Raw genomic sequence first — 6,686 nt, forward strand, 5'->3', positions numbered from 1 at the left:
GCCGGGCAGGATTTGCAGAGTTCCATGGCAGCAAAACTGGTGCTGCACCTGGACTGATTCAGCTACTGTTGAGGGGCTACACTGACACCACATGGATCACAATCAATTCCAATGAGAAACGGTGCCGGATTCGCGATTGACACTCTGGAGGCTGACAAGCTGCAGCCACATATATACACTTCTCTCCCCACATACCATCCCGGCCAACAAGCTGGCAGCAAGGAGAGGGGCTCTGAAATTCACAGACGCCGAGCTGGAGGTCCTCATGTGCGCGGTGGAGAAGAAGCGCGCCACCCTGTACACTGGCCCGGGAAGGAGACTGCCAATTGCTGCCGTCCGCCATGTCTGGCTGCAGATGGCACAGGTTGTTTATGCCACCAGCAACACCGTCTGAACCAGCCAGCAGTGCAGGAAAAAACTGCACGACCTCCTCAGGGCGGCCAGGGTGAGTAGGCAGCACCGTGCCCCCAGCACCAGCCCTGTCCCACACACCCGTAACCTCCCCCTACCCTTCCACCTTGCATCACATGCCAGCACCCAAACCGGCCGCCATGGCTGGGTGCCCTGGCCATCAGCTACCCACCCCCTGGACTGCATAACACTGTCATTTTCTGTTCCTGCCTCCAGGACAACACCTCCCATAAGCAGGAGGGGGAGAAGGCTGGAGGGGGACAGCCATACCTACAGCCCCACGGCGTAGCTGAGCAGAGGGCCCTGGACGTTGTCGGCGGCCCAGAGGAAAGGGAGGTTGTCGGGTGGCGATTGGACGTAGGCGAAGAAGTGAGACCCCCCAGTGATGCGGTTCCCCTTGACCCTTGTGTCAAATCGCCGCAACACCTCCCCCACCTCACTCCCCCACCTCACTCCCCCACCTCACTCCCCCACCTCACTCCCCCACCTCACTCCCCCACCTCACTCCCCCACCTCACTCCCCCACCTCACTCCCCCACCTCACTCCCCCACCTCACTCCCCCACCTCACTCCCCCACCTCACTCCCCCACCTCACTCCCCCACCTCACTCCCCCACCGCCCGGCCCTGTCTTGTCTGGTGTCTTGCAGTACCTGCTGGTGATGGGGCGGGTCCAACTGGTGTCCCCCGCCCCCAGCCAGTTTCACAGCCGGAGGCCCCCATGTGCCGACCAGCGATGAGGAAAGCAGCTCGGGTGGCAGCCCTCGACAGGAGACCCAGGACACCCCGCAGCCCGAGTCCAGGGATGACACTGATTTTCCGTCACAGCTGTCTCCAACACCCTCCACCATCCCAGAGACATTCACCTGGTTGGGCACTTTCGGGAAGAAGCTCCTGGGACACCATCTGGTGCTCACCACACAGCTGCCCCGGTACAGCAGGTGGAGGTAGGTACACCCGAGGGGGTGTACAGTCGGAGGGCAGGCTGACCCCAGGGACTAGCTGCCATCCAGACGGGTTTTGAGCTTCTGGAACTGACAGTCCTATCGATTGGGGCGATGCAGTCGCAGAGCCAGGGTCTACACAAGGGGCTGATTTAGCTCACTGGGCTAAATCGCAGGCTTTCAAAGCAGACCAAGCCAGGCCAGCAGCACGGTTCGATTCCTGTATCAGCCTCCCCGGACAGGCGCCGGAATGTGGCGACTAATGGCTTTTCACAGTAACTTCATTGAAGCCTACTTGTGACAATAAGCGATTTTCATTTTTTTTCATTACATGAGGGTTTGTCAGCAAGCATCTAGCACCTGCAGGCACAATTGGAGGATGCCAACCGCGAGCAGGAGGTGGTGCCGACCGTGCGTGCCACCAACACCGCACAGATGGCGTCCGCTGTGAAGGCCTTGGGGGCAAGGGTTTTGGCAATAAATCATCATGTCCAAGGTATTCTGTGCAGGTACTGGAAGAGGCTCAGGACAGGGTTGCTGACTGCAGGCAAACATGTACCAGAGCCACCTGGAAATTACAACGGCGCTCCTGAGCGTGGCCCAGTTACAGCAGGCCATGGCTGAGAATTTTGGGGGCATTGCCCAGGTGCTGGCCGATATGGCACAGACACGGAGGGAGATGGCCCAGTCACTGGCTGATGTGACACAGGACCAGAAGGTGGTGGCACAGTCGCAGCGTGATGTGGTGAGGTCCCACATGGGCCACTCCCTGTGCTCCATGGCGTGAGCATGCAGACCCTGGCCAAGTCCAGAGCAGGCCTCCAGGACTGGCAGTGCAGGTGGCAGGGGTAGCTTCACTCGTACCCAGACCCATGAAGGAACCGGGGGGCCATCAGGCACCCCGAGGGAGGAATGATGGGGCCAGTGCCGATGATTCCCGCCAACGGGGATCCAGGTCACAGGGCGGGAATCACAGTCGGCTGCCTCCACTCCTGATGTGCCATTTGGGAGCCACCTAGATAAGTGTTAGGGTCCGTAAGGCTAGAAAGTTTGACATCAGTTTAGTTGGCACGGGTGCAGGGCACAGTTTAGTTATAGGGCTAGGGCACATATTTGTACACATTAAACACCTGCTAACACTGGCAAACTGCCTCGCTGCTCTGTCAGATGGGTGTGAGGGGTGGGCTGGTCTGGGCTGGCCAGAGAGGGGGTGGGGGAAGAATGGCCGGATGTTTTGGGTGGGGTTGGGATGGGCCGGGCTCCCCACTCCGGCTGTCCCTACCACCACCACCCCAGGGATCCGATGGGACCGTGTGATGGAATGGCCAGCTCGCACGCAGGGGTCTCCCAGGTGGACGGTGGGAAGTGCGACCATGTGCAGGAGTCAGACGTTGTCAAACGATGTGGAGCACCAGAGCCCATCGCAGAGCGGGTCATTATCCTCCATCCTATGGACCAGACCCACTGTTTCTGCCAACTCAGGGCCCCCACCCCGTAGTGCGGCAGGTATGTATCATGGAGGGGGTTGCAGGTGGGGGGTGGCCGGTGGGATGCGGTGTTCCTGCCCCTGGCCAGTCCCTCCCTAATCGATTAACCTGGAGGCAATCAGAGTGTCCCGTGTGCATTAACTCTGGCGCACATGTCATGTGGCCTTCCGTGCCTCCCTGGGCCCATATCCTGCCCAACCCACCCTGCCCCGCATCCTCCTCATCAGACGAGGCTTTGCCTTCATCCTCCTCCTCCAGCACATTCCCCTTCTGCTGCATGATGTTGTGGAGGATGCAGCAGGCCGCCACGATGTTGGTGACCCTCTCAGCATCACACTGGAGGGCCCCTCCAGAGTGGTTCTGGCACCTGAACCGCATCTTCAGGACGCCAAAGCACCGTTCGATCACAACCCTGGTTGCTACATGGCCGTTGTTCCAACAGGACTCAGTGTCGGTCTGTGGTCTCCGGGTAGGCGTCATCAGCCACGACCGCAGTGGATAACCCCTGTCGCCCAGGAGCCAACCCCCGAGCCGGGGGTGCACCTCGAAAAGACCGGGAATTGTCGCGTATGCCAGGATGAAGGCATAGTGCACACGACCCTGGTATCGGACGCAGACATGCATGATACGCACCTCATGGTCACACTCCAGCTGCATGTTCATCGAGTGGAACCCCTTTCGATTCGTGTAGAGCGGCCCGTCATCTGCAGATGCTCGTAGGGGGGTATGCATCCTGTCAATTACCCCCTGGACCCGAGGCATCCCGTCGATGGTGGTGAACCCGCTGCCCAGGCGCGGTCCACATTCAAATGGATGTATTGTGCCGACTTGGCATATAGGGCCTTCGTGACGACACGGATGCACCTGTGCACGGAGCTCTGTCACATGGGGCCTGGAAGGATTTCATGGCAGAAACGTTCAGGGCGATCGTCACCTTGACAGCCACCGGGAGCGGGTGTCCTTCCCCCATTGCTTTGCGGGCGTGCCAGGTGTGACGTGATATGGCAGGTATGTCGCACTGCCCCCCCCGCTCAGCCAGAGTCTTCGACAGCATGCCCGGTCCGGCAGGTCCTCGATGACAGGCGGAGCCGGTACAGATGTGGCCTCCTTTGCATCTCCTCCTCGGCCTGTTGGCCGGCTGTCTCCTGTTCCACTGCTGCATGCTCCGCTGCTGCAGCTTCCTCCTCGAGGAGCACCAGCTCATACAGCTGCAGTGATTCCCCCAGGCCTGCGGCAACCAGGAGGAAGGCCACCATTGCTGGTTCTATACCAATATCCATTGTCTGCAGGGAGTGAAAGGCAGACATGTTAGCATGGTGCGTAACCCCCCCCACCAATCCCATCCCCGCATCCCTGGCCCTGTCGGTGCCTGGCACCATGGGGAATTTGGCCCTGGCACCCATCCCTGCTGCCAGTGGTACCGTCAGCTGGTGCTGACCTTCCCAGGGTAAGCTCCATGGTCCCATTGGACTTTACCCTGGGTAGGCCGCCTGATGCCCCGCCGGCAGTTACGTCAGAGGGTGGGGTGTGGGGGTGGGGTACCGTCACCAATATAGCCGGTGTCACTGCAGCACTAGAGGCCAAGGTTGGTGGTCAGTTGAGTGCGCAGCAAAATGGCTGCCTTGCAGGGCGTGGCAATGACGGTCTGTGCCTGGACACCATCCCAGTCCTGGAGGGGAATCACCTGGGGGTGGGTGAGGGTCCCCCACGGCCCATCCCCTAGTCACCCCACTCTCACTAACCCCCCCCCATATCTCAGCCAATCCGGCCCGACAGTCCAGTCGCGCCTTCTCTGTGTCCTACCTCCTCTTTCTCCCTTATCAGTACAATGCCGGTTTCACGATTTTTAAAAGCACAAGTGAACTGCTGCATCAGGAAATCGGCACGTCGGAGGTGGTTAATCGTGGGGGCAAGGGAGAATACCGGGTTGATGATATGCCAACGACATTTACTGTACGTGCGTTCTGGACGCACTGACGCCGCTGTTGAGGTGACAGAGAATTGCATTTTGGCATGAAGCTGGCGCCAGCGGATTTCGGTGTCGGAACCAATTCTCCAGTCAATCGAGTTTCCCAATTTCTGGAGTCAGCCGATGGAGAATCCCGCCCCATATCTGTACTGGTTTACCTGATTTTGGAAATTAGTGTATCCAGGCACACTACCGGTGAAAGCGGATGCAATAGCAACTTAAAAAGGAAATTATCATCAATATATACTTGGAGTTGCACGGATGATGATGAAAGAGCAGAGGAACAGGAATAATTTGGATTATTCTTTCAAAGAGGCAGCACAGACACATCCGGTATAAATTATTCTGTAACTGCAAATGGCCTCTGTGCTTGTGGAGGGGAACATGAACCAGAATGGCTGCTGACTAACTATACTTAACTCCTACAGGGAAACACAGTTCAAAGTTTGAATGAGGACAGGATCAGCACAGCTGCAACACTGCTTACTCATACTCTCAAGTGGAGACTTTGAAATGAAGTCTGACTTCACTTGTTGAGGTGCCAGAGGGTCCAGCAAGGAAGAATGGCTTCAGGGGAGAAGCGGGGAAGAAAATTGCCAGAACAAAGAAACTAGTAACTTTCTTTGCTCCCTGGTTATCATTTTTTTTTTAAATGACAAAGTCTGTTTGGTTTACATTTCCTCCATCTCTTGGTCGTGTTCAGAGAACATCTCGGACAGGATGTTGTGTTGCTCCAGGACATCCAAATGAGGAAATAAAATAAAAGATAAACCTTTTCAAAGTGGATAAATGTCACCATCTGGTGATAACCCCACAGTCATATAAAAGAGGAAAGCACCAAGTCCAAGTCTCAATGTGTTGTGTGAGTTAATAGCTTGGAAGGCACAGAGCATAAGGGGTACTGACTGTTAATGCCAATAATTGTATGTTGAGGAAGAGTGGGCTGGATTCTCCATCGGCGTCAAAACGGTAGAGTTTAACGCCAGAAAACCTGGCATCAAAGGGACACGAATTCTCAGCCCCGCAGGGGGCTAGCAGGGACCTGCAGTAGATCTCGCAGCTTTTGCTGCAGATACAGGCCCCTGCACCTCTGGGTCAGAGGCCACACATGCGCATGATGTCGGCGCGAGGGTGCGGAGAATCCAGCCTCATCAGTCTGAAGCTAGTCTGCATTTTAAAACCAGCTTCTTTCCAAGACAGAAAATCTTGGACTCCTCCCATTCCTCCCCAGACACCGACAATAAACTGGTTTATAGACTCTTACAATGATTCTCTTACAATGATTCTCTCATGCGTCCCCAATCGGGCACAGCTGTGCTTAATTACCAACTTAAAGCACACATTCTGTTGCAGCTCAAATTCAACATTAAATTTTTTAAAAGGCGATCAGTGTTAGAGTACCCAATTACATTTTTCCAATTAGGGGGCAATTTAGTGTGGCCAATCCACCTAGCATGCACATCTTTGGGTTGAGGGGGTGAAGCCCACGCAGACATGGGGAGAATGTGCAAACTCCACACACAGTGACCCGGGGCCGGGATTGAACCTGGGTCCTCAGTGCCGTAGGCAGCAGTGCTAACCACTGTGCCATGCCACCACCAGATGGGGGATTGTTAAAGGTGGCTACAGACAGACAGACAGAACAACCATGGGGTTGAATTCTCCCATTTTGAGTCTAAGGGGTGGATTTTCAATTGCCCGGGGACAGTACTCGGAATCCCGATTGGGTGGAGACTAGAATGGCGCCTGAAAAACGGGTTCGGCGTCAGGAGCCAGACCTGCTGTAATGCTCAACTGCCCTGCCACCAGCCGGAGCGCATTACCCACCCCCTGCCAGCGGAAGGTGCAAATTCAAGTTTATCGTGCAATGAACGGG

The sequence above is a fragment of the Scyliorhinus canicula genome, chromosome 7, assembly GCF_902713615.1.
Source record: "Scyliorhinus canicula chromosome 7, sScyCan1.1, whole genome shotgun sequence".
Taxonomy (NCBI): domain Eukaryota; kingdom Metazoa; phylum Chordata; class Chondrichthyes; order Carcharhiniformes; family Scyliorhinidae; genus Scyliorhinus; species Scyliorhinus canicula.